The 26,382-nt window shown below is 40.6% G+C and overlaps 1 long non-coding RNA gene across 1 annotated transcript; it reads right to left on the minus strand.

Annotated features, from left to right (window-relative positions):
* Positions 1-217: 217 nt before the first annotated feature.
* Positions 218-24,992, minus strand: LOC143862220 (uncharacterized). The gene is made up of 3 exons (XR_013240221.1): positions 24,859-24,992; positions 693-973; positions 218-556 (listed from the first exon to the last, which is right to left on the minus strand). It is a non-coding gene; the product is annotated as an uncharacterized LOC143862220 (long non-coding RNA).
* Positions 24,993-26,382: the final 1,390 nt, after the last annotated feature.

Below are 26,382 nucleotides of genomic sequence, written 5' to 3' on the forward strand. Positions count from 1 at the left end.
CACATTACTGTGGAAATAGAACATCTTGTGCTTTGCAATGATTTTTTTTAAGGAGCCTACGATTTATTTTTACACTTCAAAAATATACCCTTAACTAGATGGAAAGTAGTTCATATGGATTCGTCCTGGAGACCACAAATAAACAGACATTGCCATAAATTGACAGTGGTAATATTTTCATCTCTCCTTCAGAAAAAAAAAATCCTAATCCAAAGACTACCATGGCAAATATAAGGACTTCATATATTGCAATTAAAGACATCCTCCACTGTACTTAGACTCTTGATTGTAAATTTTTAGCACTTCCTGTTGATACTTTAGGCATAAAATTAGAGAGCTGTTATTAGGTACAATACCAAACGTAAAAGGTAAATATGGAATACCTTTTCAAATTTCAATAACCCGAACATTCTTCTAATAGGCCACACTGGTAAAAGTGTAAGGTTGGAATGGCAGTGCCTTCCTAGCAAACTATTTTAGTAAGGCTCTTGGTTTCCGAAGCTTGAAACAATCTTGATTAGATTGAATCCCCTGGTTTCATCAGCATCCACAAAAGCTTGATGAACGAAACATGCAAAAAAAACAAAAAAAAGAGGATAATAGCCATCTGTAACCCAAAATTGCGACAAATACAATAATTTAAGCCTTCTAAGGAAGAAGCAAAAGGGAAAATCTTGGCATAGAGGCCTTACTTTAATAGTCTTTTATCTATACATCTGGAAGGTATTTCAGTGCTGACCTTCCCAATCATCAAAAAATAGAAGATTAGTGCTTAGAGGAACTGCTGGAGCCATGGACAGCCTACCGCATCTCTCTCCAAATCACACCTCAATTTGCCCACTTGCTGCAGCGCCTCATTCAAGTCCATCTGGTCCAGGGGCAAGGCTGAGAAGTCCTGCAGGAACTGATGAGCCCGGACAGCACCACTAGCCATGTCATTGGCACTGCAAGCTCGCTTTCGTTTAGATCCCACCTGGGAAAGCATAAGAAAAATGGTAAATAGGCTGCCAGAAACAGTGAAAATGAAATTTGCACTAGACAATAGAACAATAGATACAAATAGTCCTGTGATAGGACTCTAAACTACTTGGATGAAACCAATTCAAGTGTTCTTGGCCATAGCGCTTGAGATTTCAAAGCACAAAACCAAGAACTCATACCATTTCACTATTTTGATAACAACACGGTTAATTAAAAAAAAATCTTACTGACTGTCGATAGTTTTTTGGCAATTGTAACAGCCTAAACAGCTAACTAGTGAAGTGCAAAATAAACTAGGAGTGCCATTATTACTTTAAGGGAGTCTGGATATCAATTATCTTTCCCTGATTTATCAATAGACTTTATTTCTATGATTGGACATTGTCCTTTCTATATTGCAATGCATGAATTCAATTTTTTGTATCATAATAAAGAAAATCACACATAGTGACCTTACACCTTGGGATTTTTTGACATTACCGATAATAGGGAAAGAAAAAACCACCGTTGGAGCAGACATTGGTGTCGGAAACAATATATCAGTTTCCCATTGTTTTTATTTATTTATTGGGACTTAAGTTTTGTTGGTGGGAAAACATTTGAGGAGAAAATTGTCTAAGTGAAATATAATAACTTTATGTTGATACCGCTTATTTTTTTTATTGCTCCTTGCATCAATCTGGCCTATTTGTGCAAGATTCCAATAGTGGTTCTTAGACTTCATAGAGATCCGAATGAATAAGAAATTCTCTTGATCAGACACAATTAACCTGTTCACTAGTGCACCCAGTACAGGTGTGGATGGGTGTGTGGTGCAGTTAACAATTCACTGAGCTGTTTTCCACTATGGAAGCTGCTACTCATTAACTAAATCTGCTATACTATAGTTCACTCAGTAGGCTTTTTTTGGGATCTGTTTCTACATTAATATGCTTCCCAATGTTTATAGGTTTTTAAGAATTCTAGATTCACTTTTCATAACGAGATTAAATATTAAGACATACAATTGAAGGAAGGTTATCCCTTTCCGGCAAGATCGCTACGCGCAGCAGAAACAAAAACGCATGGAACTTTAAATTTTCTTTTCGATCTTGCTTTTGCCCAAGATCATAGAGTCTAGATTAGTTATTATTGCTAATTAAACATCAATAAATACGTCTTTGAAAAAGAAATCAAGAAACCTCACAGCTTGATCTAATCCTCGAACGGTTGCGACCGTTTTGAACGCCGCGAATCCCGCAAGTTGAACCGATGGATTCCTTTCTTTGCACCGTTGATTGTGAATGTGAATAACTCTTATTCACTTGAACAAGGTCTGATCTAATCAGTACCCATGTTGTAGAGATCAGAGAATTAAATTAGAAGCCTTTCTCTTTTGCACTATGAGGTGTCACGTTGAATAATTGGAGGAGAGAGAGACAGACAGAGATAGAGAGAGAGACAGAGAGAGGGGATGTGAAAACGTATTTTCCGAAGGGGGAGAAGAAGCTGACGAATTTCCAAAGTGACATTCACTAGAATTCATCCAGCCCTTCCCCTCTTTTAATAGCAAAGAGTTTTGGTTTATCTTCTCCTTGTTTATCTCCCCCAATTCCTATCCAATACAAAGACCAACTTGTATTGAGATTCCTCGAATGAATGGGACTCTCCCAAACGTCCAAGGCCATGTGGGGAAGCCCAACACTGATTGGGAAATGTATTTTTGAGTCACTCTCCATCCCATTAAGGCCTTATCCAATAAGTGTTCGTGTTGGAAATGAATTGCTCAAAGTCTGGAAAGTTCATTTGAGCAATTCCTATCCAAAGAGGAGTTGTAGTGCAACACAAACTCCTTGAATTAATGGGAAACGTTTTCCCAGCCCTTCCAACTGTTATGGGTGTGGTGCGCCCCACCAATCCTATCCAAATGTGTAGTACAATTCCAATTTCCTATTCCATTCCAATTTCGCACCTCTTGCAAAACCGATTTGGGAATAACTATCCTCATTTGGATCTGACATTATTATACTAATTATTAATCACATTAATAATACATAATAATGTATAATAAATGAATAATTAATTATCCACTTAATTAATTAATAACTCGCATCCAATGGGAGTTATATGGCTCCAATTTGTCCTCGAAAAATTCTCTTAATGTCTCTTGTTACTTACTTACCAAAGACATTTACATATTTTTTTTGAAAGATGATAAAGTATATTTATACCATGGAAATTACATTGGGGACCAGGGGTCCCGGCTTGCATTAACAAAGTATCATGGCCAAGAGCATACTCCTGAGCCATCAAGAGTAGGGCTGGCAATTTCACCCGAAAAAGCGGGGATCCACCCCGCCCCGCCCCGTTTGGGGCGGGGATTCCCCGATTTGAGAGGGGAAGGGTATTTTAAAAATTCCCCGGTGCGGGGAGGGGAAGGGGAAGGGGATGGAGTTGTCCCCGCCCAGTTAATCAATGCCATTTTTTTGTATATTTTTAAGTATTTTTTTTTAAGGAAAACTACTAGAAACTATGTGGATCGGCTACAAGATTCCCCCAAACATAAACTTAGCTTGTCTTTTCCTTTTAATTAGCTTCTGAGAGCATTATGGGAACTATAATAACCTTTTGACAGATGTTGAAATAATAAAGACAAGCTGAGTGTATGCAATTATCAAAAAATCGTAGTGCCAACATCGGTAGCCTAAATAAATTGCATTTTATTATTAAAAGTATGGTATGGCCCGCACCATACGCTGATCCAAACCATTCATTAGATGGGGCACACCCTAAATAGGTTGTGCCCCAAAAATCATTTCCATAGGTTGATCCTAACCCTCCGATCTATAGAGGAATAGGATCATTCAGTACCTCTACAGATCGGAGGGTTAGGATCAACCTAAGGAAATGATTTTTTGGGCGCAACCTATTTAGGGTGTGCACCATCTAATGGACGGTTTGGATCATCCTATGGTGCGGGCCATACCTTACTTTTAATAAAGTCAGGAGTGCGATCATCAGAATACAACAGTGCTCATAACATTTCCCAAAATTAATGATCCAAAATGGGGTTTGGATGTTGGGTACTCGAAGTGGCTATGATACCACTTGATCTAAAAACTTATGGGATGGTTGGGATCATCAAAGCGCCGTGGTCTTGGACCAATGGTCTATAAGTATGTTATAGACCAACTTATGGGATGGTTTGCTATCTTATGAAGAGTAAGAAATATATCTCCTTTGTCTATAAGTATGTTAGTTTATAACATTTTTATATATTGAAATTGCATCAAGTTGATTAGGGACACCCAGCATTAGTGTATCAATGACTAAAGAGGGGGTGATGTTGGGGCGGGGCAGAGCGGGGAGGGGATTTTGTCCCCGAAGGATGCGGGGAGGGGAAGGGGAGGGCAAGGGGATTAGATATTCCCCGCGGGGAGGGGAGGGGGATTCCCCACCATCCCCGCAGAGGGGAGGCGAAGGGGAGGGGGGAAATTCCCCACAAAGGGGAAGGGGTAGGGGACCCCAACATCCGGCCCCGACCCGCCCCGTTGCCAGCCCTAATCAAGAGAAACAAGTAAAAACTACTCATAATTACATCGAGATAAAGGATAACTCATCCATCTTGCCAACTCCCATCAACATTACAAAACTACAGACCCCACGGCTACCCCAACCGAAAACCATTTCCTAACGTCCTTCCCAATCAACCAAAATGAATTCTTCTTCTCTCCAAAACTCCTGAAGACAAGTACAGGTACAAAAGAAGGATATCACCCAAAGCGAAAGACTGGAGTCTCTCAAGCTAAAGGGAATTAGCTTCAATACAGCTACTCCACTGCTTCTAGGATCAGATTAGTGCCGAAGATAACCAGACCTAAGAAATTGAAGCTTTAGTGAAGATCTTCATCGTTTCATCCAGTCACGTACTTCCTCAGGAAAACTCAATGAGAAGAACTTAATCAGAGCAGAACAACTCCTGAAGAGGGGAGCCGAAGACTCTCTCAAGCTTATCATGGACCTTCCACACTAGCATTCTTCCTACAGCCTCTTCCGAGAGTTTCAAAAGGACTCCTTTAACTACAAATCAATCAATACAACAATCTTCCTCCCTTTAATCCTGAATTCACTCTAGAAGATTATGAAAGGACTGAATTGGAAGAGGAATTTAATGCTTAAGCCCCCTCCCCAACCTTCTTTTCAGCCTCTTTTGCTCTTACCTCTTTCTCTTCCTTGTCTCTTGCTATCGTTGCCAGAAACATATCTTTGGTTGCCCCCAGATCTTCATCGTATTCAATCCAAAAAACGTCTCACATGGTTAACAAGTCATCGAATTCTTCCGAGAACGATCCACCACTTCCTGACTCTTCTGAACTATCAGCAACCCGCTTAGCCTTACCTTTAGAATCCCCACTAGGCCCTGGCTGCTCCCCGGCTCGTTGATCTATTTCCTGTACCAGCATGTCCAAGGGACCAACGACCTCAATAATCGGGGTATCCCGACTATTCTCCAGGTCCCTAATTACGGTCCTTTTTTCCTTTTCTAAAACTTTACTGAGCATGGGGAGATCTAAGGGAGGCAAATGCAATTCCATATCACTTGTCGTCTCTGAGGGGTTAAAGTCGATGCCGGGATTGCTGGTAGATTCTTTCCTTAGATGTGCCCATCGCTTCTTTAACATGCCAAGTGAAACCTCACATGGGGTGGATGATTCCTTCCTTGCTAGTTTTTCGTTGTAGCGAACATCTTTCAGGAGTTCAAGATCTCCATCCTCATACGGAAAGTCCTGAGCGATCGAAATATTGCCACTCTGGTTCGCTTCCTTCCCTGGCATAGCTGTCTCAGTGAAGTTGTCAAAATTTCGAAGGAGCTTTGGAGAATCAGCAACAAGTCTCCTCTTCCTGTGATCCTCTTTCCTAAAAATACCTTTAAGTTTTCTTGTACAAACAGACAGACCACCTCCGGTAGCTAGCACCTGTACTTTCGGATTAGTACTTCTACGACGTATATTACCTTTCCCTATACGTAGACGTTTATCCTTAGAACTTTTGTTTTCGTTATTAAATCTGGTTTTTATTTTATAGCCTTTTTTTTCTTTTCTTAATTCAGAATACAGCTATTAGCGATATCTTTACCAAGAGCCTTTCTTTCTCAACTCTTGCTACAACAATTAAAGATTTCGGACCAACCCGCCTCCAGCCTTACTCCACCTCCTTATCACAGCCTCAACTCTGCTCCCTGAAATTCTAGGCGAGTTGTTGGCTGCTAGGCCAGGCGAGGAGTGGATAATTCAAAATTCAAACAGGGGCCCACCAACGGCTCCCTGCCATTATCACAACCCTCGGGATTAGCAACTGTCACCTTTTCCGGTGGGTCAACCATCGCCGACGACTGAATGTTGGGAACTTGCAAATCGGGGCCCTCAGAAGCAACCAAATTATCTTTACTTCATTCCCCCATTACTGACATCGCCAGACTGTTGATACTATCCTTAGAGATCACTTGACTCCTACAGAATAAATACTAGAATCTACTCTTAGATTAATAGATGAGGGGATAGATTTCCAAAGGAGTTATGACCAAAGCCGAGGCAAAGGTCATACAGTGATCGTGGTTACCAAAGAGCTGAGTCTAGTGATCGTGGATACCAAAGAGCTGAGTCTGGACCACCTGGCCCAGGTGCTGTCCGAGGATCTCCACAGTTGACATAGACCAGGCATGAAGAGGGATATTATAGAATCTAATCCTAACGGTTCTAGCACCCGTGTTATAAGCCAGGAACCAAGGCTGAAGGGAGGAGAGGTATCCCCCCAGAGCATCACCTCCACGCCTGAGAATAGCAGTCGCCTGGGATTCTAACTCAAAGGAAAACCAAATATCCACTGAGTTGATTAAGGCCTTTGCAGTTTGGAAAGGCCCCAACATCTTTTAGCCCACTCCCATACATCTTCCAACAGCGAAGATCCAGATTTTAAACTCCTAATGAGATAACTCCTAAGACTCTTCTTTCTTTCCTCCACTAGGCTAGTTGGAATATAAGGGCCAAGAGATCATGTACCTCAACCTGAGAGGGGCCGACTTTAGGCCTCCAAACCATGGATGGGCCAGTTTGGTCTTAGGCCCTAATGGGCAGATTTGTGGACAAATAATGTCTGTCCATTTTTGTCCTCCACAAATGGAGGGGTTAGGATGATCCTATGGAGCTGATTTTTGGTACACATCCTATCTATGATAGGGCCTTGCAAATGAATGGTTTGGATCACCACAGAAAATATGGGACCCATGTGATTGGGCGCTTAAGCTCACCATAAGTTTGGTGAGCTTAAGTTCACCAACAGTTTCCTCTATATATATATATATATATATATATATATATATATATAAAAGTATTCACATTAATCTAACGGATCATATCCGTCCGTGCAATTACATAAAATGCGGAACCCTGATCGATTTGGATGTTACCGGGTCATTCGAGTTATGAGTGGGATCGTCGCAGGGATCCGACGATCGATCCTACAGAACCCTATGGTGGGTCCCACTGCGATCTCACTCTGTAGTTAAACTACACTCGCATTAGGTCAATGACCTACATCGAGCCGTAACCCTGAAGATGACGGCCAGATCATCTTACCTCTAATCACATCTTGTATGTGCAAGTCCTTTCTTCTTGACTACATCTATTGAGTTGAGTCATACGAGGGGTGGACACTTCTTACCCCTTTGGCCCACTCTGGGTATACCATTTTGGTCAAGCGGTGTCCGGCCTCCAAATGCATTTGTAAAATCCTTTAAAAACATTTCACTGTTTCATAAAACATTCCAATAAACCTTTTATCAAGTCCACCTAAGGACGAATATGTGTTACAAAATAAGCACATTACACATATTCATTAATATAATTACCCATTCATGTCATGAAATAAACCTTTATTGATTACAAAATGTCATTCTGCTGGCTTTTTACGGCATATACTCTAACAACAACAACTGCCAGACACCTAAAAATTGGTATTAACAAGAATATAAAATTAGTTAATCACATATGGAAGGTTTACTTTCCGTAGTGTTAAAACATAATTGCAAAGAGAGAGAGAGCATTCTTCCACCATAGTACAGAATCAAGCACTTGAGCTGTAAGCCTGCGAATAGTTGAGGGGCTGGGCCAGCTCCAACGGAGCAAACAAATTGGGGTTTCGCATGGAAAGACCAACTCCTAGTGCCACCCCGAGACAAATGTATAGGCAACAACAGTTATGCATATACTTATACAACTATATGCAAAAACAAACCAGTACAAGAACATTAAGCCAGACTACGCAAGATTTCAGTCATTCTGTAATTTATTATTAGTCTTTTAGATGAGAAAATCATGAAAGAAATGGAAAATATTTGTTTTGGATCTAAAACAAAGTCGATAAGTATCCATGCAACCATTCTAACACAGAAATAGAGAAAAAGCGATGTTACGAAAGTATAATGAGTCTTGGACTAGTGCAACAGACTTAGGTTCTTTTAATGTGAGAAATTGAGAATAACAATCATTATAATTATAGTTGACGCAAACATAAATTAAGTGTCAGATGCAAGCCTGAGATCAGTTGTACAGTCATCAAAATTTTATTGGGGTGGGTTTTTTGGGATATTTGCTCTTCATTTAACTCCGCATGTATTTCTCACAGCCTGTCCCAAGCCAAGATAAAGGAGGGTTGGCGTTAGGTTGGTAGCTGGCCGTAAACTTAGCCACTCTTCTATGAAGATGAATCCTATAGAAAATTCGTTGGGGCGTAACCCTCTTAACGACGCGCTGCATCGGTGCCCGGATATAATGTTAAATGAGCAAGGGTCCTTGCACCTTCATGGGCGGGTGCGGGGGGTGAGGAGGCTGGTCCTGGGCCGTCGCTCCCTTAGTGACGTGCCACATCGGCGCCCAGGTGTGGTGAAAAATGAACAAGGGTCCTCGCACTCTACGAAAGGGTGCGAGGGGCGAGGAAGCTAGTCCAAGAAGTAGGATTCGTTTAGCCAGTTGGAACATAAGTTCGCTAACAGGTAAGCTGAAGGAATTAGTTGATACGCTAAGTAGAAGGAGAGTTAATATAGCTTGGCTTCAGGAGACTAAATGGGTAGGAGAAAAATCTAGGGAAATAGAAAATACGGGTTTCAAGTTATAGTATACAGGTAAGGAGAGGAATAAAAATGGTGTAGGGATTACAACAGATAAGAGCCTAAGAAATGAGATTGTAGATGTAAAAAGGAAGGGTGATAGAATTATTCTAATTAAATTAATATTAGGTGAAGGGACGATTAATTTTCTTAGTGCGTATGCCCCTCAAATAGACTCTGTCAAGCGGCAATTTTGGGAGGATATGGATAAAGTAGTCCAAGGAATACCACATGAAGAGAAGTTATTTATAAGAGGAGATTTAAACGGGCATGTGGGAAGAACTAATGGAAGTTTTGAGAGGGTTCATGGAGGACTGGGTTTTGGCAATAGGAATGAGACAAGAGAAGAGATTTTGGAGTTTGCATTGGCATATGATTTGAAGTTAACAAATACTTTTTTTAAGAGAAAGAGATTCACACTTGATAACCTTTAGCAGTGGCAGTGGCACCAACTGTAGCCAGATATATTTTATTCTCACTAGGAGAGAGGACAAAGCTGCGTGTAAAAATTGTGAAGTCATACTCGGGAGTGTTTAGTCACACAACATAGGCTGGTGGTATTGGATATATGCATTTAACGTTAGAAAAGAAAACATAGAGATGTTAGACATCCGAGGACTAGGTGGTGGGATCTCAAAGGGAAAAAACTAAATATCTTTAAGGATAGACTGCTTAAAGAAGGACTATTAGATGACATAAGGGCAATTTAGTCATTTCATTATATATATATATATATATATATATATATATATATATATATATATATATATGAGGAATGTGTTCGTGCGCTTGAACTCTAACATCAAATGGTGCGCTTGAGTGCACCAATCACATGGGTCCCACAATTTCTGTGAGGATCCAAACCATTCATTTGCAAGGCCCTATCATAGATAGGGTGTGTACCAAAAATCAGCTCCATTGAATCATCCTAACCCCTCCAAAAGTGGAGGGCAAAAATGGGCAGATTTGTGGTCTGTCCATTTTGACCTCCACAAATGGATGGGTTAGGATGATCCTATGGAGCTGATTTTTTGTACACACCCTATCTATGTAAGGGCCTTTCAAATGAATGCTTTGGATCATCCTAACAATGTGGGCCACATGGGTTTGAGAGCTCAAGCGCACCATTTGATTGGAACGCTCAAGCTCACAATCCTTTTCCTCTCTCTCTCTCTCTCTCTCTCTATATATATATATATATATATATATATATATATATATATATATAATGTGAGAGGGGAGTGAAATTAATTTCGAACTCTCCCTCTCACGCCTATCTTTCTCTCCTTCTCTGTCTCGTTGTTTCTCTCTCATTCTCTCGCTCATCTCTCTCTCTCCTCCACCATGTAGATTAACATGGTATCAGAGCTTCAGGTTGAAGAACCAAGAATATTTTTTCTTTTTCTCTGTGTACACGAAGATACGATAACTAACCCTAACCCTAGGCATCCAAATCCACAAACCCATAGCCACTACCACTAGAAGCAACCATAACCCAGCCATCAGAAATCCCTAACTGTACCCATAACCACTACCACTAGAAGTGACCATATCAAATTCTCCAAGACCCCTAAAAATATTGAGTGAATAACCCAAAAAAAACCATATTCATTTGATTCTGAATAATCAAAACTCTAGTCGAACCCTACAAAACCCTAACCATACCCTCTAAACCTTAGCCGAACCTTTCAAAACTTTATTCTTTGATCTTCTCACCCTCAAACCCTAACCCTAACCGTAGCCCGCTACTTTATACAAATCAGCCCCTAAACTCATTTTTAATCCACTTCCAACCCTTCGAATTCATGATCTAAATAGGTATTCTTCGCTCTTTATCATCTCGTGGTTCGTTTTGGGCTACTGTTTGTTGATTTTCTCATATTGGTGATGTATGTTTGTGATGTTGTCGCCTCTTTCTATCCCGGATTCGGTTGTTACTGTGTGAGATAGCATATGTGGGTGTTGTCGTGGGTGATCTGTTTGTGATTTGATGGTGATTACTTACTAGTGTGGATTTGTCATTTGATTGGATGATATCGGTGGTGGTGGTGTCGTGGTTGGTTGTTGGTGATTATTTTATCATTAGTTGATGTGTTGGAGATTTTAGTGACTTTTTTTTCTATTGTGGTTGGTGGGTACTTTTTGTGGTGTTGTGGGTGTTGGAATATTCATGGTGGTGTTCTTCATGTTGTTTTGTGCCTTCATTATGGAATCTGTGGAGCAATCTTCTCAGCCACCTGCCGACAACAAGGTTGTTGAGATTTGTTCTTCATACAGTGGCAAGTCTAGTTATTCCCATGTCGAACCTCCCCTTCAGATGAATTCTATAAAGCTACATGGGACTCATTATCCCCCGTGGAAGATGGCTGTCTACACTTACTTGGCTGTCGGAAAATCAGTTTTTTAGAGCGCGCACCACCGGCTACTAGTGATTTGACTTATGATCAGTGGCTTAAGGACGATGCTGTGATCCTTTTTTTTCTATGGGGTTGTATGGAACCCAATATTGCCACTTCTCTGATGTATCTTCAGTCGTTGAAAGAAATTTGGGAGCAGACCGCTACGATGTATTTTGGGGTGGATAATCTTACGCGTATATGTGATCATTTTACCGAGTGGTTTAGCCTTCAAAGAGGTGACAAACCGGTTGATAGCCACTACATGGACTATCTAGCACTTTTCAGGAGCTTGATCTATTGATGTCGTTTACTACGGATCCTGTCGTACTTAAAAAAATGCCAGGAGGAGTTACGTGTGGTTAGATTTCTTGACTCATTGGGGCTTGACTATCTCCAACTCCGACAACAGATTGTCAGTTCTGGTTTGATTCCCACCCTCGCAAATGTATTTTCTAAGGTTCAACGTATGAGAGTAGTTCAGCATAGTGACCCTATGGTGGATGGGTTTGCTCATGTGACTTATGCTGGGACTGATCGTGGCCGTGGCCGTGGCCGTGGCAGTAGCCATGACTCAGGAGGAGGCCGCGATGGAGGAGGTCGTGGTCGTTTGTCCCGTTATTGTACTCATTGTTGTATGGAGGGGCATATTGTTGATTATTGCTATGATCTACATCCTGAGCTCCATCCCTACAGACCTGCGAGTGCTTCTCCTGTAGCTTCTGATAGTCCTTCCTCCTCTGTTGCTTCATCTATGACTCCTGACACAATGGTAATCCCCCGTGCAAAATATGATGATCTTTACGTCTCCGGGAAAAAGGGAAGCAGCCAGCTACCGCGTTTGCACATCAAGGTAGCCCCTCATGTTTTCTTTCTGATACTTCTTCTGGATCATGGCTCATTGATTCAGGAGCATCACATCATATGACTGGTAATCCTACAATTCTCTCTTCCTTCATTTTCTTCTATGGGTCCTCGTACTGTTACTTTAGCAGATGGAACTACATCTCCTGTATCCGGGATGGGTGTAGTCTCCACCTCAATGGGTCTTCAACTGTCTTCTATTCTTTATGTCCCTTCTTTTCCTGTTAACTTGTTATCTGTTAGCCAATTAACAAAGTCGCTAAATTATTCTGTTTCCTTTTTTTTCTTCCTATTGTGTTTTTCAGGACATGAAGACTGGGATGAGGATTGGCTTGGGCCATGAGATTGATGGCCTTTATTACCTTGACCAAGACGAAGCTTTATGATAAACTTCAGAAATTTCACTAATTCTTAGATGCAATTACAGTAATCAAAGGGTGCTGATATAAAGCACTTACATGATAAGCATAGAAGGGAAATCAAGATAATTATGGAAGGGAAGGAATCCTAATCAAATCTACCTAATTAAATCTACTTTCCTAATCTTTCTTGCTTGCCTCTTCTTATCCACTCGCCTAATTTATCTAGTCTCCTCATTTAGCCAACTTACCCAATCTACCTCCAAGATGATCCAACAGTGAGATCTTAACCCAATCCAACCGTTGGATCCCACATATTCTAACATGCCCCCTCAAACGTATATGGATTGAAAATCGATATACGTTTTATTACAATAAAATTGCCAAATATGGAAAATAGAATTCCCAAATTACAAATTTAATCAAAATCCACCAATTTGATGCACACTTCCGAAAGTTGATGGTGAAGACTGATGTTGCTGCCAATGATCACCAACGATGGTTGCCGAAGAAGACCGCCGCTTGCTGATGTGTCGCAAAGAGGGTTTAAAAAAAAAAAAACCAATGGATCAATAGATCACAACCTCAATGGGCTAGACAAGACTCAAGCCTCGATGGGCGAGTAAGATTGGGTCACTATGGACCGATGCCGGAATGGGCAAGAATGGGCCTCGATGGGCATGACTACATGGGTTGGTTTTAGAATACCAATCTTCATGGGAATTTCAAATTGCTCTCTCAGGCACAAACCTTGAGGAGAGAGGCCCCTCAACTGAGTAGAGCTCATATTTCAGGCACGCACCTCGAAGAGGTACCTCAACTGAAATGGATCAAGGAAATAAGGAGAGAAAAAAATGGAAGTATAGAGATGGGCGACGAATAATAGCGGAGAAGCTAACGGCACATAAAAAAAAGCCAATGACTTTACGGATTTAAATGGTGCATGAATAGGAGGGTGCAAATATCAAAATTTAGGAGATAGATTGAAGAGATGGGGTGCATTGAAAACAGAGAAAAAGTTAGCAGTGTCTACTAGGGCTGCACATGGTTCGGTCCGGTTCGGTTTAAGGGTGTTTCTTGAACCGAACCGATCCCAAAATCCAAACCGTAACCGAACCGTTGGGGCTTTTAACCGAACCGAACCAAACCGATTTTGACCGGTTCGGTTTGGTTCGGTTCACGGTTTATCCGTTTTTGACTTGTAACTACTCATCCATACAAAGAAGTCACTACTCATCCATTAGCAAATAAAATTAGCTTAAAATAATCTCACTTGCAAATAAGGAATGACTTTGGTAGCATCCAAAGAGGCCCTAAACTGCTCATAGTCTTGCACACATGTAGTCTCATTCATTAAATACATGGATCTGAAATCTGAGATTGAGAAAAAAAAACTTACCACTAAAAAGGGAGATGGTGGAAATCGGTGGGGAGATGCCGAGATGGTGGTGGTGGATTAGAGTTGCAGGGTAGTGGGTTAGGGCAATGAAGGAGGGTTTGAAGTGGGTTTTGAGTCAGGGATGGGTGGCTCCGTGGCGGAGCTGATCTGGGATTTAATGAAGGTTTTGAAAAGGGGTTAGGCTTGGGATTAGAGGAGAAGAAGTTAGGGTTTGAATCTTTTGATTAGAGGAGACGAAGATGTTAGTGTTCGAACCTGGAGGTGTTAATGGGTTTGATGATAGGGAAGAAGATGGCTTGCACTTGTAGGTTGCAGCGATGCTATTTGGGTTGTTCTATGTTGCTGCTGTAGTTGTGGTGTAGGAGAGGTGAAAGAGAAGAGAAGAACGGTTTGGGTCCTTTTTGGGTTATTGTTGGGTTAGGGTTAGGGTTAGAGTTAGGGTTAGGTCAAAGGAGCGGATAGATATGGGTTTGGTTTTGCTATGAAATTACGAATGGGCCGAATGGCAAAAAGAGCCAAAAACTATATCTGAACGGTTCGGTTCGGTTTTTCGGATTAAAATTCTTTGAACCGTAAACCGAACCGATAGGATCAGTTTTGTGAATCTCGTAACCGCGACCAAACCGATAGGAATAAAAACTGAACCAAACCGAACCGAAAGGCCTGGTTCGGTTCGGTTTATCGGTTTAGGCGGTTTTTTGTGCAGCCCTAGTGTCTACACCATAGGCTTCTGTGTTCCGTGGGCATCCCTCATCTTCTCTTCATGATGTTGGAATTGAGGGCTTGATATTTGGACAAAACATTGAGGACTTCATTCTCTTTCCATGAGGCCGATCAAATGAACCTAAGGGGAGATGGCTGCGAGTGCAGTGAAGGCATGGATGAAAACCCATGGATGGAACATGGGAAAGTAGAGATGAAAATGAGGTAAACACAAAGGAAGCGAATTCTAAGAGTTGGGATTTAGATTTGCAGGAGCTGTTTTTGCAGCAGATAAATTGGAGAGCTATGTTGGCCCGGCGGACGGCAGAGTTAGCAGTCAGCCGGAAAATGGAACTGCGAAAGATGTGATCAAGGATGGGTCGGATCGTCCCGCTTTGATACCATGATAAACTTCAGAAATTTCACTAATTCTTAGATGCAATTACAGTAATCAAAGGGTGCTTATATAAAGCACTTACATGATAAGCATAGAAGGGAAATCAAGATAATTATGGAAGGGAAGGAATCCTAATCAAATCTACCTAATTAAATCTACTTTCCTAATCTTTCTTGCTTGCCTCTTCTTATCCACTCGCCTAATTTATCTAGTCTCCTCGTTTAGCCAACTTACCCAATCTACCTCCAAGATGATCCAACGGTGAGATCTTAACCCAATCCAACCGTTGGATCCCACATATTCTAATAGTATATATCATACATTCCTAGCCTGTTACATGCATCCCTTAACATAGCAGGCCCTAATGGTTTAGTAAACACATTTGCAAGCTGGTTTGTTGATCGAGTGAACATGGTGTATATTTCTCCTCTCTGAATTCTCAAACGAATGAAATGGCAATCCACTTCAATGTGTTTTGTTTGCTCATGGAAGATTGGGTTGTTAGCGATATGAATTGCAGATATGTTATCACAATACAGTTGTGCTCGTCCTGAAGGTGGAAAACCAATTTCTGATAGGAAAGAACGTAACCAAAGCAACTATCCACTCGTGTATGACATAGGGACGTATTCTGTTCTACACTGGATTTAGATACAATATCATGCTTTTTACTTCTCCAGGACACCATATTACCTCCAACAAATGTATAATAACCAGTTGTGGATCTCCTGTCTATTGGAGACCCTACCCAATCTGCATCAGTAAATCCCTCTACTCTCTCATGACCATGTTTCCTAAAACATAAGCCTTTTCCTGGTGTGCCCTTCAAGTATCTGACAATCTGAATCACTGTTGCCCAATGAGAGGTGCGAGGAGAGCTCATAAACTGACCGGCCACTCGTACGGCAAATGAGTTATCAGGACGAGTGGCTGTCAAATAAATTAGCTTCCCAACTAATCTCCTGTATCGACCTGGATCATCCAACAAGTCGCCTTGATCTGGAAATAGTTTTACATTCGAATCCATAGGTATAGATGCTGGTTTTAACCCTATGGAACCAGTCTCCTCTAGAATATCTAACGTATACTTCCTCTGTGACAGAGAAAGACCACAACGAGAGTGTGCTACCTCAATGCCAAGGAAATATCTGAGAAGCTCCAAGTCTTTTGTTGAGAATTCTCCTTGGAGGAGAGTCTTCAATCTATTTATTCCACCTTTGTAATTTCTAGTGATCACAATATCATCCATATAAACGACCAAGAATATAGAACCAGCAGTGGACTGGTAGCTCATAACAGAATGATCAACAGCACACTGCTTCATACCAAAGCGCAAGACTGCATCACTGAACCGGCCGAACCATGCCCTCGGAGACTGCTTCAATCCATAAATTTCTTTCCTAATGCGACAAACTGACAAACCCATCTCCCCCTGAGCAGCATACCCCGGAGGTTGCTCCATATATACCTCCTCAGAGAGGTCGCCATGAAGAAATGCATTTTTAACATCCAACTGATAAAGGGGTCACCCACGGTTCATAGCAATGGAAATCAGAATCAGGACAAGTATCTTGGCCACAGGTGAGAATGTCTCCTGATAGTCCACTCCAAATGTTTGAGTATAACCTTTGGCTACAAGACGAGCTTTGAGACGCTCAACAATCCCATCAGGTAGGTACTTAATAGTAAATATCCATCGACACCCAACAGGTTGTGCTCCAGAGGGAAGAGGAACAAGTTGCCACTTGTTATTAGAATGAAGGCCAGCCATCTCAGCCTCCGTGACAGCCCGCCACCCTGGATGAGCAAGAGCCTCTAAAACTATCTTAGGCACAGAAAAAGTAGATACACTAGAGACAAAAGAGCGAAACGAGGGTGAAAGATGCTCATATGAAACAAATTGAGAAATAGGATGTAAAGTAGTGTGAGAGCGAGTGCAAGAGGCAATAGGAGAACCACCTGATGGAGAATCATCCGACTGAGGAAGAAGATTAGCGGGCAGAGGTGATGGACTGACAGTGGGAAAACCTGACATGCTCCACAGGTATAAATTTTCGGTTCAGATATAGGTGGCCCTGATGTTGTCTCTGTAGTAGTCGTCATGGGAATAATGTCCTCAGCTGGACTAGACGGGAGAGGAAGCAGCAGAGTAGGAAGCTCAACAGGAGCTGTAGGAGGATCAGAAGAATAGGGAGTATCCTCAAAGCAAGTGACATCTGCAGAAACAAAGGTTTTCCTCAGCCTAGGACTACAACACTTGTATCATTTTTTAATACGAGAGTAACACAAAAAAGATACATTTCTCAGCTCGAGGATCCACTTTGTCAAGGCCAGGAGCTAATTTGCGAACAAAAAAGGTACTACCAAAGACACATGGGATCAAGGGAAATGGATCACCTAATGGGTACATAATATAAAACGGTGTCTGTCCAGACAAAACAGAAGAAGGAAGACGATTCGCTAAGACGTAAGCCGTGCAGGCTACATCACCCTAATAAACTTAGGGAACTTACATCTGGAACATGATAGTGCGAGTCATATCCAATAAGTATCTTATCTAGGAAGCACGGGTGCTCCCTCAGACCTCTCGTACCCATATCGGGTACGTATGGGGTACAGGTACACACGGGTACTGTAACGACCCGGATTTTTGGATAAACCCGAAATGCCACCAAAGATAGAAACTAAATGTAACTCATGAAAAATGCAGAATAATTTTTTTTCTAAATAACAAAGAACTCAAATATTATTAATCTAAATCAAACTTAGAGTGTTTAGCAAGAGTAAACTGACATAAGTAAACTGCAATTTCAAAAAAAAAATAAAAAAAAATAAAAAAAAATAAAAAAAATAAAAAATAAAAAATATATATATATATATATATATATATATATATAAATGAAAAAGACTAGACACTCCAATGACTCGGCACGCTCTTCCTACGCTCCCTATTTATTCTCGATGTTGTCCATTGTATTAAAACCTGTGGGGAATTTTTGGTGTTAGTTCAAAGAACTATGTAGATTCATTCGGTACCTAAACAAATACAATTAAATAACTCTTGAATTTAATGCAGCTTAATTCTATAGGTGAACATGTAACATAATTTATTTCTAAAGAAATCATGAACAGTAATAGGGGACATGCTATGGCATAAATCAATTTAAAACTACTATTCTAGCAACACAACAACGTTTTCCAAATGAGAAATTTATATTTTTGTTATTATCATTATTAATGCATGAGACGACTCACCCAAGACAATCAAGCTCCCTTAGCTTGTTATCCCGCCCCTAATACGTTCAAATACCCTCGTCTACAGGTAGTGGGCATGAGAGACTTTTTACGACGTGCTTAATAGCCACTCCGCCTCCTGACATCATGGTCTAAGATGATGCATTTACCGCCAAGGGGGTGCGCTAAAACCCAAGGCCGGCTCGGAATTTCATTATTCCTAGACGACTCATACCTCCGCTCAATCCACCAAATTATTTTCCCAATGTCTTTGTCTCTTATCAGTCTTACTGGCATATCATCCATATCCTTTTTTTTCTTCTTTCCAATATCTTAAAGATATTTTTAGCAATTTTATTGCTTCCCACATTTTCCTTTTCCCTTTAACAAGGAATCATAACATTTCATCTTTTCCAAGCTACTGGCATAGCATCAAATTTCAACATTTGCATTCTACTAGTAGAATAAAACATGAGAGCACGATGCATATTAATAAGGAACAATCATCTTAACTACATCCTTATCATGAACAATTCTATGTCTACTAAGAATTTCATTGCATGCATATAAATCAATCATTGCTCAAGAGTACAAGTTTAGGTTACCGTCACCTACCTTAGTTATTTGTGATGTGAAAGAGTAAGAAATCATCTATGTCTGAGTAGGATTGCTACCGAATCTGAAACACAATGATATACCAAATTCTAAGTTTTCTCATTCCATATTTCCAAGTGACACACACACACCTAAGGCTTATGTGAGACCATATCATTTTATTATTCTTAATTATCTTTGTTTATAGTTACCTTTCGGTGATATCAAAAGTTTATGGGCTGTTTTCTAAAAAAAATCCATCAATAAATACCCATCTACCGGGACCAAAATCATGTCGAACGGACAAGATCTGATGCTCCAAAAATTGGTTATAATAAAAAAATGAAAATACACTGTGATTTTTGGTCTATGGATCTACGGTCCAGATTTAATTAAGGTTATTAACTTTCTAGGCCCGTGTGAGGCCAGGTCTTTACAGGGTACGTATCGGGTGCGTACACAGTATTTACAAAAAACAAAAAAAAGAGGTCGGGTGCGTGCCGGGTGCGCACCCGATACGTTTTGCGTTTTTTTTTTCTTAAAAAATGTTTATTTATTGGGGGGTTTAAAAAAAGCTTTAAAGAGAAAACTAGGGTTTTCTCTCCCTTTTTCTCTCCCTCTCCCTTCCGACGCTCCCTCTCGTCGATCTCTCCTCCGATGAGACTCCGGCGGCGTCAAATCTCAGTGAGCCTCCATCACCGATAACTCTCTCTCTCTCTCTATCTCTATCTCTCTCAGTCTCTCGGTCTCTCTCTCTCTCAGTCTCTCTCTCTCTCCCTCGATCTCTCTCTACCTTTCTCTGTGTCACTCTCTCTCTCTCTCTCTCCATATCTTTTTTTTAAGGCTTCAAGCCCTGTTTATTTGACATTGTAACATCCGATTGGGAGCCCAAATCTTATTATTGGAGTCAAAATTCTATTTAGGAAAAATTACAGACCCCTCAAGTTTCTGACACATTCAACTCTAACCCTGACTTTCAAAACGTGACAAGTACACCCCCTGAAGTTTTTTTAAACTGACAGAGTAGACAGCGAGGCGGAAATGACCACAATTCCCTCATCTTCCCCAACTGAAAATTAGGGTTTTCAGACTTGAAAATTGAAAATTAGGGTTGGGTTCAAACCCTTGTTTATTTATTAACATAAACCCTCGATCTAGGAGTTTTATTTGTCTTCATTCACACCATTATCATGATTTGCACATAAACCCTAATATTTTAGGGCTTTTTGCTTTTATCAATGTTTTTTTCTTGAAATGTGGGTTTGATGTAGCCATGGGGTGGGGTTTCATTGTCTGTTGTGGAGGTGACAGCGGTGGCTGGAGATGGCGACGGCGGTGGTGGCCGGAGGTGCAACGACGGCGGTGGGAAATGGCGTAACCCTAATCCCTCTGCAAATGAGCGTATTGTTGTCCTCAAAATATTAACCATGGTTAGTTTCAGCCTTTCCGTCAGGTTAAACTAACGGACCGTTGACGAACGGGGTGTACTTGTCATGTTTTGAAACCTCAAGGGGTGTACTTGTCATGTTTTGAAAGTCAGGGTTAGAGTAATGTGTCAGAAACTAGAGGGGGTGTAAATGTAATTTTCCCTTCTGTTTAATTTTCACTCCAATAATCTGATTTGGGCTCACAATTAGGGGCTTAGGGTTTAGGCCCTGTTAATTTGGGATTGTGACAACCGATTGGGAGCCAAAAACTGATTTTTGGAGTCAAAATTATGTTTAATTTTGACTCCAAGAATCTGATTTGGGCTCCCAATTAGAAGCTTAGGGTTTAGTCCCTGTTAATTTGGGATTGTGACAACTGATTGGGAGCCAAAAACTGATTTTTGGAGTCAAAATTATGTTTAATTTTGACTACAAGAATCTGATTTGGGCTCACAATTAGGAGCTTAGGGTTTAGGCCCTGTTAATTTGCTATTGTGACAACCAATTGGGAGCCCAAAACTGAATTTTGGAGACTCCAATAATCTGATTTGCCTACTAAAATTGTGTTCTTTTAATAGATCTTGCTATTTTGGTGATGTTAGTGTTATTTGATTTCCTCCAACTGTTTTTTAAAATTTTTATAAATATATAATAAAATATTAAAATATATTATATCCAGCGTACCCGTACCCAGTTTTTTGGAAAATCACGTACCCGTGTTGTTTCGTACCCGGACCCCGTACCCCGTACCTGTACTCGTGCTTGTTAGTATCTTATCTTCCTCTCAACGACGCCTTTCTGTTGTGAAGTACAAGCACGGGAGAACTCATGGATGATGCCACGGGATTCAAGAAATTATTGAAAACCATTACAGGTAGAGAAATACTCTTTGGCATTATCAGTGCGCAAGCAAGAAATAGCATTTAAATTGATTCAGAATTTCAAAGTAAAAGCGACAAACTGCATTAAAAATTCAGAACGATCTTTAAGTAGAAATAACCATGTAGCACACAGGAAATCATCCACAAATATAACAAAGTATCGAAAACCATATAAAGAGATAGCATGTGAAGGACCCCAAACGTCTGAATGAATAAGTTCAAAAGCACTCAATGAACAAAGAACACCACGTGAAGGAAAAGACACTCGATGGTGCTTGCCCAACTCACAAGACTCACAAGAAAACAACTCGATAGAACTAGAAGGGATATTTGAGACGCTTCTCGGCAGGAGGGTGGCCCAAACGACAATGCCACTGATAAGCATCAACAGAAGTACGAAGAGCAGCACTAGCAGGTCTCGAATCAAGATAATATAGGCTACCAATCTCATGGCCCAAACCAATCCTCATCCCAGTCTTGAGATCCTGAAACGTGCAATAAGAAGGAAAAAAAAGAAACAGAACAGTTTAGAGTTTCTGTCAATTGACGCACACACAATCGACTAACAAGAAATGAAGGAACATAAAGAACTGAAGATAAGTAAATGCTATTAGAGATGGAGACTATACCAACCCCAGAGACAGGTTATGTAGTTCCATCTGCTAATGTAACAGTATGAGGTGCACTAGGAGGTGGGGATTGGAAAGAAGTAAGGAGATTAAAATTACTAGTCATGCGATGAGGTGCTCCTGAATCAATGAGCCATGACCCAGAAGCAGTTCCAGAAAGAAAACTAGACAAGCTACCTCGTTGGGCAAATGTGGCAATGGGCGACTTGCGTCTATCATGTAGGCGCACAAGTTCCTCATATTCAGCACGATTGACAAGTATTGAGTCGGGAGAGGCAGATGTAGTAGGAGCAACACGAGCAGTAGAAGGGTGGTAGGGGTGAAGCTCTGGATGTAAAGCATAACAGTAGTCAATATTGTAGCCATCCATACGACAGAGGGTACAATATCGAGACCCACGACCACGACGTCCCCTGAATCACGACCACGGTCATGGCTAGCAAGCGAGGACGAAGCGATTCGATCCATCACAACAACCAACAACAGTCAGCAACCACAACAATAATGCCAGGAACAACTAACAGCAAGCAACCTCAAACACACTGGAGGGGAACACTAGCAACCCAACATCAATCCACCAAGAACAATCAATAACAACGAAGGCCAATCACCAACCTGGGAAGACCATCATCACCACCAACGAAGCAACATAAAGAGAAATAGGGTAAAACCAAGTCGCAAACAACATTAAGTATAGGAAAATTGACAACCAATGAGCCGTCAATAGAGACAAACAACACCTCCAACAACCACCAACAATGGTGACCACCAATCAAGCACAAATAACTACAACACCAACAGTAAGCACCACCAACCAACAAGCACCAAGGACCAACAATCAACACCGCCACCAACAACAATAAAAAGAAGCACTAATAAGTCCACCATCGACAACACCAATCAACAATCACCATGAACCAACAATCACCCCCTCCAAGGAGACACCAACAAGGCAGCCAACACTACCAGCAAACCACGAACAATCTGGCAACTAACAACGCAACGAACCATCCAGCGGTCGAACAACTGCGAACACCACGAATAGCCAACAACTATAAAAGGTAACCAACAACCTGTAGACAACTAGGCACCAAGATCTACCTCCAACAAGTTAACCAACAACCACGGCACGAACAGGGGATAGATAATCACCGCCAACCAACAGCAAACAATCACCAAAAAAACTCCACCACCACTCAACACCAACTAACAACCACCACCAACCAACAACAACAAACGACCAAGCACCACTGACAACCAAGTGTAGAAGCAACCAACCAACTAAGCGTAGAAGCAACGAACCACCAAGACTAGCTACAAACTAATCACCACCAACGACACAAGTAACGAGGCACAATCGATCACTACTAAATCAAACAAAAAATTCTCTCAAACATTTCTTCAAACAGTTGGCATGCACTTTTATCCAATAAATCCACCACAGATAATCACCAATAATTCCTCTATCAATACTCGCGCGAAGACATCAACATCTAACTCCGGGACAAAGAAGAATGCACAAACACCACCCAAACATATATAGAAACAAGATGGGACGACTAATGAACGTTCCAGAACCAATCACAAGATAAAAGGGCAAGAAGAAACTAGTTTAGATCATAAATAAGTGACGATTAGGGACTGAGTTGTACTAAACTTGAGGACATGAGTGTAACACAAATCTAGGTTGTAGGGGTAAGGATTAATCGGTCCAGGGTTAGGGGTGTATGAAAAATTCACATATAGAGGTTAAGGATTGTGAAACCCCTAAAAAAAGAGGTTTGTGGGGTGTGAATGGTCCGTGGAAAAAAAAGGAATAAATAGGTTTTGGGGGGTGCGATACTAGTAGAAGATGGAAGGGAGGGTTGCAACCACGGTTTCAAATTTCGGTTTCTGAGTGCATTTCGGTCCTCACCGAAATCGAAATTTAGCCAAAATTTTGAAATTTTGGGCGAAATCTGACCAAGTCAATTCAGCGGCTATTTTTTCTCCTTTTTATTTCAACCGAAATTTCGGCAATTTTGACTGAAATTTTGGGATAATATTAAATAATTATCAAATCTCGAGATTTTTGCGTGAAATCCCTTAAATTCACAAAATTTAGGGATAAACGAAATTTTGACCGAAATTTCGGCCGAAATAAACTACCCTTTCGGGTATTATCGATTTTGGTTTCGTTCTCCACCGAAACCCGAAATTTCGGATTTCGGTCGAAATTTAAAACCTTGGCTGCAACTAGGTATAGGGTTGAGGAAAAGTTAGAGTTAGGGTATGGAAGGAGGAGACGACAATAGTATGGAGGGATGATGTAGGGTTAGGATTTTAGTGTTCGAGGGTTAAGGTTCTGTGATGCGATTTCTTCAAGGAAGAAAAAGCTTGATCTTCAACCTTGTGCTCTAAAAATGGAGAAGGGATTTGTCTCTTCTCGTCGCGTCTTCGGATGGTGGGAGTGGGGCGTCTCGTCTCGTCGCATCTTCAGGATCATTGACACTCACTACCATAAGCTCTGATACCACGTTAAGTTCTTACATGATGATGAGATAAAGAAGAGAAGAGATGGAGAATGGCGTGAGAGAGGGTTAATGTTCTCTCCACACGAGAAATATATATACATACATACATATTTGTGTGTGTGTGATCCAATTACCAAAGTACCCTTAATGAGTGTAATGTGTCTAACAGTGTGGTGCGTCTAACAACGAATACATCCAACACATCACATAAAATACAAGCATAGAATGAATAATTAACAACAAGCAAATGGAAATATTTGCATAGAATTAGCAGAGCAAGTAATTACATAAAGTTTTTGTACCAATAGAAGCAAATTTTAACTTTTGAACTAATCATACCACTTCTTTTGTATCATTTTGAATGTCAGAAATACAAGAAAAATCTTCTAACTCAGCAGCCTTTTCTCTAGCAAGGGTGACAACTGATTCAGGAAAGTTTGCGAATTCTGCTACATGAATTCCAAAACTTTGATTGCAAGCCCCTTCCTCAACCTAAGAGAGAGAAAACACACAAAAGAAGAAAAGGTTAGAGAAAGAGCTTCAAGCTTTATATATATATAGGGACTTCTTATTTATATATATTATGTATACGGGATAGTAGCCTAGACAATGTGCAATATAGGTTAATGTTCTCAGAAAAAGATAAAAAAAAGGAAATCAAATAGCTGTGTCAAATGGCAAAACGGTAATAGTAAAGTAAGATTTTCTATCACTGTCAGTCAATCCTTAATACAGGATTTTCTTTTTCTTCTAGAGAGGGAGAGAGAGGTATAATGATTTGAGACCATTCCATGGATATGTGTGTGTATAATGGCTAGCTGAAGCTGTGAAAGATTGTAATTACTATTCTTATTAATGAACTGGTAGAGGTCCACAAACCCCAGCTTACCTATACATATATAAGCTATATGAGCTCAAGCTCACGAACAGTTTTCCCTATATAAGTATATACTTAATATAATTAGGGAAATGATTTCAACACAAACATGTTTTGATACAAGACGCTCATGTTTCTTGTCTTTTAGTATTTAAAGAGCTGTAAAAGGGTTTTTACGGTTCCCAAGAAGCACTTACATGACAATTAAATGCTAAAAGACAAGATACATGAGCGCATGTATCAAAACATAGTTGTGCTGAAATCATTTCCCTATTTATATTAACTATATATTTAGGGGTACAATAGGCTAGAACATGTGCAATTTAAGTAAATGTTTTCAAAAAAAAGAAGAAAGGAAAAGAAAGAAAGATCAAAATAGCAATAATAAAGTCGTATTTACTATGGTTGTATACAAGGGCGATGCCAGATATTTTGCACAAGGGGGGCAAAAATTATAGTAATTTTTTTTCTATCTTAGGGATGATTGGAAAGGGGGGGCATATGTTTTTAAAAAGGGGTAAGTATAAAAAAATATTAAAAAATAAAGGTATATTGTTTTTTCCCAAAAAATTAAGGGGGGCAATTGTCTCCCTTCGCCCCTGGTTGTATATCAAACCACACTACAAGATTGTCTTCTTCTTGAGAGAGGGAAGGGCCCCTAAAGTTGACCATATGGGCATACAATCAAAAGTGAACACCTACTGTGGTTAGTGGAACCGAAATCGACAAAGCATCAAGTGCCAGAAATCATTCAGTACTTGGTCCTCAGAAGCGGGAACCTCTCTTGAGGGAAAGAGCTTGGGCCCCTAAAGTCGACCATATGGACATACAGCAAAAGTGAACACCTACGGTGGTTAGTGGAACCAAAATCAATAAAGCATCAAGGGCCAGAAATCATTCAGTAATTGGTCCTCAGAAGTAGGAACCTCTCTTGAGGGAAAGAGCTTGTCCATCACTACATTGCTTAGTAGTAGAAACACTAACAC

Source organism: Tasmannia lanceolata, unplaced genomic scaffold (assembly GCF_043159265.1).
Source record: "Tasmannia lanceolata isolate RefF3 unplaced genomic scaffold, GAP_Taslan_0.1 ptg000037l, whole genome shotgun sequence".
NCBI classification, from domain to species: domain Eukaryota; kingdom Viridiplantae; phylum Streptophyta; class Magnoliopsida; order Canellales; family Winteraceae; genus Tasmannia; species Tasmannia lanceolata.